This window comes from Elephantulus edwardii, unplaced genomic scaffold, assembly GCF_000299155.1.
Source record: "Elephantulus edwardii isolate Elephantulus edwardi_28Jun2011 unplaced genomic scaffold, EleEdw1.0 scaffold00173, whole genome shotgun sequence".
Classification (NCBI taxonomy): domain Eukaryota; kingdom Metazoa; phylum Chordata; class Mammalia; order Macroscelidea; family Macroscelididae; genus Elephantulus; species Elephantulus edwardii.
Genome location: NW_006399923.1, coordinates 4,193,138 through 4,205,561, shown reverse-complemented (window position 1 = coordinate 4,205,561; position 12,424 = coordinate 4,193,138).

The window sequence follows — 12,424 nt, the reverse complement described above, 5'->3', positions numbered from 1 at the left end:
ACAAACGGATTTATCTTGGAGAGGATTAAACCAGGCTGCTCCTTGGAGGCAAGGATTCTGGGGCTTCATCTGACATACTTTGGACATGTTGCCAGGAGGGCCAGGTCCTTGGAGAGGGACATCATGCTTGGGAGGGTGGAGGGACAGCGCAGGAAGGGAAGACCCTCTATGGGATGGATTGATTCAGTGACTGGGGCAATCAGGATGGGTGTGTCGGAGGCAGTGCGGTTGGCGCAGGAGAGAGTGGGGTTTAGGGCTGTTGCTCATAGGGTCGCTATGAGTCGAAAACGACTCGACGGCACATAACAACAACAACAACAACATTGTGAGGTCAGTTTGAGAACTAAGGTGCATCTGATTCAGGCCAATCTTCTGATTACTCACTATGCATCTGAGAGCTGGACAATGAATATGGATGACAGAAAAAGAACTGGTGCCTTTGAGCTATGATTTTATAGAAGAGCACCAAACATTCCATGAACAGCCAAGAGAACAGATATGTCTTGCATAGCATGCTGCGAGAGTGTTCTTTAAAGCCAAGAATGGTGAAGCTTCACCTCACATAATTTGAGCATGTTGCTAGGAAGGACTATTCCTTACAAAACTATATAATGGTAGAAAGGGTAGAGGGTTAGTGACAGAGAGGAAGACCCTCAACTAGGTGGATTGACTCAGTGACTGTTGCAATAGGCTCTTGTGTGCCAGGGAGTGTGATAATGTTGGATAGAATAGGGTTCAGATTTTTTCCCCCCATAGGGTCAGTATGAATTGTACTCGACAGCACCTAACAACAACAGGCATTAATGCAGATGACACAACCTTCCTTACTGAAAGTGAGGAGGTCTTGAAACCCTTGCTACAAAAGATCAAACAAGGTGCAACAATAAATGAATGAAAAACAAACAAAGGGGAAAATAAACCTATACAGAATAATCTTGACAAAGTGAAGCCACAATAGTCTTTGGACGCGAGAATAGCCAAGCTTCATCTCACCTAATTTGGGCTAGTTGCTAGGAGAGTCTATTGCTTAGTGAAAGACATCATGCTTGTAAAGGTGAAGGGACAGGGAAGGACAGCAAGAATCTCCACCAAGAGGATTTTCACAGTGACTTCAGCAATGGGCTCGATCCTATCACAGATTATGAGGTTAACACAGAATAGGACAATGTTCAAATTTATAGGGTTCTCATGAGTCATACTTGAGAACAACAACAAAATAAGTTGTATGTGTACTGACTATTTTGAATAATACAATCACATGGTGTATTATGTCAAAGAAGACATAGAAGAGGGTGTGAAGAAGAATGATATGGCATTCATCAAGAAAGAGGTCCATTTTCTATCCTGAAATATGTTAGTGATAAGATACTACTGACATGCATGCAAGAAAGTTCTGTTACTATAGCTGTTAGTCAGATATATGCAGCAACAAAAACTAATGGGAAAACTAATAATTGAGGGTATCTGCCAACTTTTGCAATTGCAATTGTTTGAACATACAATTGGGCTGCCAACAAAATAAGTGATGACTACAATACAAAAGTTGGAAACAAACAAGGATTGATCCTTGGAAAATATGGCCTTGATCATTAGTGGCAATTCCTTGGGTAAGCAAATCATGGTAAGAGAGTTATAGGATCAGAGAGAGAGAGAGGAAGACCTTCAACGAGATGAATTGACACAATTGGAATTGAGAACAATGGGCAGACACATGACAATAATTATGACAAGGATGAAACAGGACAAACTTCCTTTCACTGTGAATTGTGGTCAACTGGTTGGTACCTAAAAGAAAAATAAAAAGTGATTTCCTTTTACTTGTAAACATTTTGAAATTTGTATTTTTATGTACAGTGAGAATTTTGCAAATATCTTCATCCATAAATATTCTACAATATTTAACTTGAAGGGATCAATCACCTTTGCCACTAAATTAGGCAAAATATGTTCTACTCAAGTTTTCAGTAGCCAAATTCTCAAACTAGAACATCATACACTTAATCTGCCTTCCTTATTTCAGAAATTTATGTAAAACTTGTCCACTGTGGGTGACACTCTTGGTTTGAAATACTGGTACCATAGCATCTAATATCATAGCGATATACAAACCACCACAGTACAAAAGCGGACAGAGATGTGATGGATGGCTGTTACAGAGGTGATCAGAAACTGCTAAATCTAGTTTTATCCCACATCCACTATCTGTCTGTCAGTTTGTGGTACTAGGGTGGCTTAGGGGTTGATGTAATGTTGGTGGCTATGCTGCCAGTATTTCAAGTACCAGGAAGGTCACTCATGATAGATGGTTTTCAGCTGAACTTTCACTCTAAGATAGAGTAAGGCAAAGGGCCTGTAAATTAACCAGTGAAAAGCTTATGGATGACAACATTTTGCTCTCAAAATTCATAGTGGTCACAGCTGTGGAAAAAAAAAAGCAAAACCCTCCTATCAAATTTTGTAAAGATGGCACAAAACCAGAAAAAAAAATACATTCTGTATTATCTTAAGTTGCCGTGAATCAGTACTGACTTCAAAACAGCTAACAAAGTACTATGATCTAAGACAAAGATTGTATATCACAGTGTACCAACTGATAAGACCAATCAGCATTTGCTCATAGTTTTTTCAGCATAGTTCAATAAACAAAAACATATCTAAATATATTTAAAATAATTGGAATATTATAAGATTGTTATTGTTGTTGTTATGTGCCCTTGAGTGGTCTATAACTCATAGTGACCCTATATGCACAACAGCCCTAAACCTTGCTCTACCCTGTGCCAATCTTGTTGTCTCTGACACACTTACCCCAATTACCTCAGTCACAGAGTTAATCCATCTCACTGAAGGTCTTCCTCTCTTGTACTGTCCCTCTATCCTCCCAAGCATGATGCCCCTCCCCTAGGACAGGTCCCTACTTGCAACATTCCCAAGGTATGTCAGATGGAACTTCAGAATCTTTGCTTCCAAGGAGCAACCTGATCTCACCATCTCTAGGTAGAACCTTTTTGCTCTTCTAGTAGCACATCATATATTCAATACTCTTCTCTAGGACCACAGCTCAAAGGCATCAAATTTCCTACTATCATCCCTAGTCATTGCCCAGCTTTGTGATGCATATCAACTAATTGCAAAGACTATGGCCTGGATCAGGCACACCTTAGTCTCCAGGCTGACATTGTTACTCTTCAGTACGTTAGAACAGAGCAAGGACACACTGCATGGTCAAAACTGGGAAGGGAGTACACTATGGATATGTCATATCTCCATAACTTTCCAATTTATATGCAGAATAGATTATCCAGGAGTCTGGGCTATATGAGGAGATATGTGACATCAGGATTGGACTTAAAGAACTTATTGCAGAAGATCAAGGAAAGCTGCCTTCTGAATTGATTGCATCTCAATGTCAAGAAAACAAAGATTCTTGCCTCTGGGCCAATTGGCAGCATCATTATAGATGGTGAGGAGATTGAGATTGTTAACAGCTTTCATTTTATTGGCTCCACAATTAAAAGACAAATTGCATTGGAAAAATCTGTCAGAGATCTCTCCAAAGTACTGAAGAGTAAGGATGTCAGTGTGGAAACTTGATACATAATATAGTCTTTGCAATTACTTACTATGCATTAGCAAGGTGGATATTGACTAGGGATGGCAGAAGCAGAATCGATGCCTTTGAACTGTGGTGCTGGAGAAGATTATTGAAGGTACCATAGACTGCTATAAAAACAAACAGATTCAACAGAAAGAGAGTGAGACCAGGCTTCTCCTTGAAGGCAAGTATTCTAAAGTTCTGTTTGACATAATTTGGATATGTTGCAAGAAGGGACCAGTCCTTGGAGGGGGACATCATGTTGGGATGATGGGTAGAGGGACAATGCAAGAGTGGAAGACCCTCAATGAGATGGATTGACTCAGTGACTGGGGTAATAGGGTAGGTGTGTATGAGAAAATAATATTGGCAAAAGATAGACCAGGGTTTAAGGCTGTTTTACATAGGGTCACTATGAGTCACAGATGACTTGAGTACACATAACAACAAAAACACTCTGCATGTTGCCACTCTTAAGAAACTAGATATGCATATGTTTGCTTGCATGCCATCTCTTCCTTTAGTTAAAGTACTTGTCTGTCAGATAGAGTTCTAAATCAGAGCTCACAAATTAATATAAACTAGGAAGAATGATTGGTTGTCTACTTCTAAAATAATAATAGACCTACAAGAATGCTATAAACAATAAAGCACACTTAGCCTAGAAAGGAGGAATGATGTCAGTTTGAGGAGTAAAGTGTGTTTGATGCTGGTCCTACTTTTACTGATTACTTACAATGCATCTGAGAGCTGGACAATAAATACGAATGACAGAAAAAGAATTGACACCTTTGAGCTGTGGTGTTAGAGAAGAGCACTGAGCATCCCTTGGACAGCCAAGAGAACAAACTGCTATGTCTTGGAAAGGGTGCAGCCGGTTTAGTATTTGGAGGCAAGAATGATAAGGCTTCACTTCACATATGTTGGGCTTGTTGCTAGTGGGGACTTTTTATCAGAGAAGATGTGATGTTTGGAAGGGTGGAGAGTCAGTGAAGAAGAGGAAGACCCTCAACCAGGTGTACTGTCATGGCAACTGGTGCAATGAAATCTTGTGTGTCAGGAAGTGTGAAAATGACACAGGATATAACAGGGTTCAGATCTTTTGTTTGTAGGATCACTATGAGTTGTACTGGACTCGACAACACCTAACAATAACAGCAACAACCAGCCTCTCATATATAGCTCTGCAGATTGAGTCCTCAAAGTAGGAAACACAAAAATGATAATGTAAACAGTCACTAAAATTGGGACTGTACAATGTACAAAGTATAAATGTAGGAAAATTGTGTATAAGTTGAAAAACAAATGGAATGTATAAATGTTAAAATACTAGGCATTGGTGAGATGAGATAGATTGGCATGGGCCACACTTAATCAAACAACCACATTATATACTGTGCCAAAATGAAAAGGTGAGGAAATTAAGGTTGTATTCATAGACAAAAAGTACATTTCTAGGTCCACTCTAAAGTACAACGTTGTGAATAACAGGATACAATTCATATAAATACAAGGAAGACCTGTTACTACTAATACTATTCAAATAAAGCAATAACTAAAGCCAAAGAGGAGGAAATAGAATATTTGCAGCAAATTTGTAGTCTGAAATTGATTGAACATGACTCAAAGATTCATTAATAATAATTGGGGAATGGAATATAAAAGTTGTGAACAAGGAAGAAGGAACAATATTCAGAAAATAATGGAGTGGGGAAAAAATAAGGCTTAAAATAGAATGACAGAAAAAAAAATAGAATGACAGAATTTTGTACAATCAGTGATTTATTAATTGGAAATGTTGTTTTTATGTTCTATTGAATCAATAACAACTGATAGTACAATATCAATAACAACTCATAGCACAGTAGCTCTGAACTCTGCTCTATCTTGAGCCAATCTCACTGTCTTGGACAAACACATCCTCATTACTTCAGTTACTATGTTAATCCACTTCATTTGGGGTCTTCCTATCCTGTGCTGACCCTCCACCTTTCCAGGCATGATGTCCTTCTCTGAGGACTGGTTCCTCCTTGCAACATGCTCAAAGTATGTGAGGCAGAGTTTGACAATCCTTGCCTCCACGGAACACATTAGCTTTGCATTTTCCAGGATCGACCTGTTTGTTCTCTAGGTAGTCCATGGTATTTTCAAAACTCGTCTCGTCTCTAGCACCACAACTCAAAGGCATCATCACTTCCTTTGTCATCTTTGGTCATTTCCAGGTCTCTGATGGTGACTCTATATATGTACCTCACCTGAGGAACAACACAAAAAACAAATTGACTTTATCTTTGGGAATAATCATTGGAGAAAGTAAATAGCAGCTCTGAAATCCAGGCCAGGTGCTTACTGTTGAACACATCATCAACTATTCATGTGCAATTTTAAATTGAAACTAAGGAATACTAAAACAAATTCACAACAACCAAAATATGATATTTAGCCTATCCCAACTGAACTTAAAAATCATCTCAATAATGTGCTTGAGAAATTTGAACACTAACGACGGAAGACAAGTTGAGTTGTGAGATGAAATAAAAAATATCAGCAATGAAAAAATTAAAATATAATTATAAAGACAGAAGATCAAGAAAAGAACAAAATGGATGTCAGAAAAGATTATTGTTTCACTAGAATGTCAAGAAGCTAAAACAAAGGGAAGAGTTCAGCAAGTCAAAGAGTTGAACACAACATTGCAAAGAGGAGGTCGACAAGACTAAGCAAAATATTATAATGGAATATGGAAAGATCTGGAAGCAGAAAATTAAAAGAGAGAACACTAAAGGAATTGGAGAGCAAATTCAACCCTCAATTTGTAATGATTGACAGAGCAGAGATTGAGATTGTTGTTAACTTTGGCTTGCTTGGTTCCAAAATCAACACTCTTGGTTCCAGCAGTCAGGATATCAAAAGACAAATAACATTGTGAAAATCTGCTGTCAAAGTCCTCTCCAGAGTAGTGAAGAGCAATGATGTCAGTCTGGAAATTAAAGTGTGCCTAATTTACAACTACTTGCTATGTGTCTGAGAGCTTCACAATAACTAAGGATGATAGACGAAGGATTGATGCCTTTGAACTTTGGTGTTGGAGAAGAGTGCTGAACACACCATGGACTGCCATGAAAACAAACATATCTGTCCTGGATGTTGTGAGGGTCTGCTTCACATACTTTGGACAGGTGGCCAGGGGGGACAAGTTCCCGGAGAGGAACACTGTGCTTAGAAGCAGAAGTGTGAAGGGACTACCCAGAAGAGGAAGACCTAGGATAAGATGAACTGACTCAGTGATTGGATAAAGGGATCTAAGCCTGTTGGAGATGATGAGATTGGCTCAGGATAAGGCATGTTTCAGAACTAATGTACATAGTGTCATTTTGAGTTGTAGGCAACTCAATGGCCCATCACAACAGAAACAACAACATGAACAAAACCTTGAATAATCCTGTTGTTGCTAAGTGCCATCAAGTCACCTGCAACTCACAGAGACACAATGTACAACAGCCCTAAACCCTGCTCTATTCTTTGCCAATCTTTTCTTGACACGCCCATCACCATTACCCCAGTGACTGAATCAATTCATCTCATTGAGGGTCTTCCTCCCCTGCGCTGTCCCTCCACGCTCCCATCCCTCTCCAAGGACTTATCCCACCTTGCAATATGTCCAAAGTATGTCAGGCAGAGCTTCAGAATCCTTGCCTCCAAGGACCAGCCTGGCTTGCCTTCTACAGGACAAACTTATATGTTCTCCTAGTAGTCCATGTTATATTCAATACTCTTCGCCAGCATCAAAACTCAAAGATATCAACATTCCTTCTATCATCCCTAGTCATTATCCAACTCTCTGATGCATAGCAAGTAATTGCAAAGGTCATGGCCTGGATCATGTACCCCTTAGTCTCCAGGCTAACATCACCACTCTTCAGTACTTTGGAGAGGTCTCTGACAGCAAACTTTCCCAATGCAATTCTTTTAATTTCCTGGATGCAGGTACCAAGATTATTGACTGTAGAGCCAAGCAAACTGAAGCTGTCACCAATCTCAATCTCTTAACCATCTATCATAAGGCTATCAGTCAGCCCATTTGTGAAAATCTTTGTTTTCTTAATTTTGAGCTTCAATCTACACTGAAGTCTGCAGTCCTTGACCTTCTGTAGCAAGCACTTTAGGTCCTCCTCCATTTCAGTAAGCAGGGTTGTGTCATCTGCATAACAGATTGTTGATGAGTCCACCTCCAATCCTGATGCCACACTTCTCCTCATAGAGCCCAGCCTCCTGGATAATCTGTTCTGCAGATAGATTGAAAAGATATGGAGACAGGACACAACCCTGACACCCACCCTTCCCAATTTTGAACCATTCATTGTTTCCTTGCTTTGTTTGACTGATCCTAGAAGATTCAAAAGAAGTTGCAAGTAATACACAGAATCAGTGAAACACTACCATCAAAAAACCACAACAAAAAAATGACTGACACAAAACCATTCCAAAAATTAACATATGTTCAAGACCCAATAACAATAAAGAAGGAATTTCTAGTTGCTCTCAAGGAACTGGCAAAAAACAAGGCTTCAGGAATTGATGGAATACCAACTGACATACAACCAAACAGTTGCAGACCTGGGCGTACTCACAAGGCTGAACTAAGAAATCTGGAGGACAGCCCAACTGACTCTAAGAGATCTTTACTCCCATTACAAAAAAGACAATCCAAAAGAGTATGGAAATTATTGAACAAGATCACACACAAGCAAAATATTGCTGAAGATTATCCAAAACCTACTTGAACAGTATATGAACTGAGAACATCCAGAGATGCAACTTGTTTTCAGAAGATGTTGAGGCACTAGGAATATGATTTTTGGTGTCAGATGGATCTTGAATGAAACCAGAGTGTACCAGAAGGGTATCTATTTGTGTTTTATCAACTATATAAAGGCATTTAACTGTCTAGATAATAGAAAAAAATGTCACATACATTGAGAAAAATTGATTCATGCATGCAAAACCCACACCTAAATCAGGAAGCTATTGTCTAAAAAGAGCTAGGGAACACTGCATATTTCAAAATCAACAAAGAAATGTGTCAGGGTTCTATCTTTTCAATCTATATGCTGAACAAATAATTCAAGATATTGGAATTTATGAAGAAGAATGTGCCATCAGGATTGGAGGATGATTTACCAACATCATTTACATTAACAATATGTGTCATGCAGGTGGCACAATCTTGTTTTCCAAAACAGAAGAGGACATGAAACACTTGCTGGAGATGATCCAGGAAAGCAGCCTTCAAAATGGAATGCCTTTCAACATCAAGAAAACAAAGGTCTTCACTACAAGGCCAATAAGCAATATCAGAACTATTGTCGTGCTGTTGATTGTCCTTGAGTCATGCATGACTCATAGTGACCATATTAAGAAAAGGGCTGAAGCCTTTCTACAACTATCAGCATTTATCAAAGTTCTTAGAATATTGTTTAGGAAGTGGATGCCATTCCTGCTTCCAAATAACAGGGATGTTGCTGTTGTTATGTATCATTGAGTCACCTGCGGCTCATAGTGGACTTACAATGTACAACAACCCTAAATCCTGCTTTATCCTGTGCCAATCTTGTGGTCTCTGATACACCTACCCCTGCTACTCCAGCCACTGAATCAATCCATCTCATCGAGGATCTTCCTCTGCTGTGCTGTTCTTCCACCCTCCCAAGCATGATGTCCCTCTCCAAGGACTGATCCCGCTTTGCAACATGTCCAAATTATGTCAGACAGAGTTTCAAAATCCTTGCCTCCAAGGAGCAGCCAGACTTCATGGTCTCCAGGATGAATGTGTTTGTTCTCTTAGCAGCCTACAGTATATTCAGTACTCTTATCCAACACCACAACTCAGGGGCATCAGTTCTCCTTTTATCATCCTTAGTCATGGTCCAGCTTTCTAGTGAATGGCAAGTAATTGCACAGATCATGGCCTGTATCAGGAGCACTTTAGTCTCCAGATTGACGTCGTTGCTCTTCAGTGTTTTGGAGAGGTCTCTGACAGCAGAATTTCCCAGTGCAAGCCTGCTGTTACCAAGACAAGCAAATGGAAACTGTTGACAACCTCAATCTCTTCACCATCTATCATGATGCTGCCAATTAACCCAGCAGTGAGACTCTCTGTGTGTTTTGTTTGTTTGTTTGTTTTCTTTGTGTTTTTTTTGTTTTTTAATCTTGAATTTCAATCTATATTGAAGGCTACAATCCTTGACCTTCTGCAGCAGGCACTTCAGGTCCTCCTCAGTTTCAACAAGCAGCATTGTGTCATCTGCATAACGCAGATTGTTGATGAGTCTTCTTCCAATCTTGATGCCACATTTTTCCTCATAGAGCCCTGCCCCTGGATAACCTGTTCTGCATATAGATTGAAAAATATATGGAGATAGGACACATCCCTGATGCACACCCTTCCCAAATTTGAACCATGCAGTTTCCTTGCTCTGTTCTGATGACTACTTCCTGGTCCAAGTATGGGTCCAAATATCAGGGTAGATGGAGAAAATTCTAAGTCATTAACGATTTGTTCTTGCTCAGATCCGTAATCAACAATGCACTTATTAGCACCAGCAGTCAGAAAATCAAAAGACCAGTTGCTTTTGGAAAGTCTGCTGTCAATGTCTTTTCCAGCGTGCTAACAAACAACAATGGCTATCTAGAAACTAAAATACACCTGATCCGGGCCATGCAATTCTCTACAGCTTGCTAGGGCTCAGAGAGCTGGAAAATTACAGAAGAAGACTCGAGACCTTAGAGTTTCAGTGCTGGAGAAGAATATTGAACCTACCATGGACTGCCAAAAGTATAAACAAGGCTGTCTTGGTAAGAGGGGAATACAAGTTTGTCCTCGGAGGCAAGGATTTTAAAGCTCTGTTTCATATACTTTGGCATGTTGCCAGGAGAGACCAGTCCTTGGAGGACATGATACTGGAAAGGATAGAGGGTCAGTACAGGAAAGGAAGTCCTTGAATTACATGGATTGACATAATGACTGTGGCAATCTGATAATGTGTGTCAAAGACTATGAGATTGGCTGAGGATAGAACCAAGTTCAGAGTCAATGTTCAGACAGTCTCTATGAGTCTTAATCTACTCTACAGCACATAACAACAACAACAACAACGACAATGTTTACTGGAATCTGGCATTTCAGAAACATTTATTTCATTTTAATCTCATTCTTTGCCTTGCTTTTTTGTTTTTTATTTTGTACGGTACAGAATATCATGCGATTAGATGAAGTATTTAGCACTTAACCTGTGTAGTAAAATGTAACTATTCTAATTATCTCAATAGATATTTCAAATAGTATTTAACAAGCCTAGAAAGTTTCCAAGCATGTGTTCAATTAGGCATAATGCTTATAGAAGATAATTTTTAAATTGAAAATACTCTCCAAAAAGTAAAAATAGAATAATATAAGCAAAACATCAAAACTACTCTTCATATACAGATGACATTATCTTGATTTTCTATGCTACTTACCAAGACACATGCTAGTAATGTCTTTTTTCTTTTTTTTCTTTATGCCTTTTACCTTGGGTATTTTGAGAAAAAAATAATACTTTTGTGGGTATAGCTTTCTTCTTCCTTCATTAAGTCTTGTTATTCTGGCTCTTAAGGTTCATTTTATTCTCGCCAAGGCACTTTGCGCCACATGAAACTCTTTTCTTTTTGTGAAATATTTAAATTCGGCATCTTTATTGCTTTTTCATGTTTGTTTGTTTTTGGTTGTTTCTTTTGTTTGTTTGTTTTTTAAATCTCTCCTTTCTTTCAGGATTAAAAGAAAACAGGAACAAAACAGGACTGAATTAAATGATGTTGTTTGTATGTGCTGTCGAGTCACCTGAGACTCATGGTATACTAGCCCTAAACTGTATTCTAACATGGGCCAATCATATTGCCTCTGGCACACCTACCCCTTTTACCTCATCGCTGAATCAATTCCTCTCATTATCTTCCTATCTTATGCTATAAGATATCCCAAGCATGATATCCCTCTCCAAGGACTGGTCCTACCTTTCAACATGCCCAAAGGATGTCAGTCAAAGCTTCAGAATCCTTGCCTCCTAGGAGCAACCTGGTCTCACCTACTGTTTGTTCTCCTAGCAGTCCATGATATATTTAATACTCTTCTCCAGCAACACGGCTTAAAGGCATCAATTCTTCTTCTATGATCCCTAGTCATTGTCCAACTTTCTGATGCATAGCAAGTAATTACAAATACTATGTGCTAGATCGGGTGCACCTTAGTCTCTAGACTGACATTGTTCCTCTTCACTACTTTGGAGAGATCTCTAACAGCAGACTTTCCCAATGCAACATGTCTTTTAATTTCCTGGCTGCTAGTACCAAGAGTGTTGATTGTGGAGCCAAGCAAACTAAAGCTGTTAACAATCTCCGTCTCTTCACCATCCATCATGATGCTGCCAAACAGCCCAGTGGTGAGAACCTTTGTTTTCTTAATATTGAACTTTAATCCATATTGAAGGCTGCAATCCTTGACCTTATGCAGCAAGCGCTTCAGTTCTTCCTCAGTTTCACCGCGCAGGGTTGTATCATCTGCATAATGCAGATTATTGATGAGTCTTCCTCCAATCCTGATGCCACACTTCTCCTCATAGAGCCTAGCCTCCTGGATAATCTGTTCTGCATATAGATTGAAAAGAAATGGAGATAGGACATTTCCCTGGTGTACATCCTTCCTGATTTTGAACTAGGCAGTGTGTTTTCTAGTTCTGTTTTGACGGCTTCCTTCTGGTCTAAGTACAGGTTTCACATAAGCACAATTGAGTG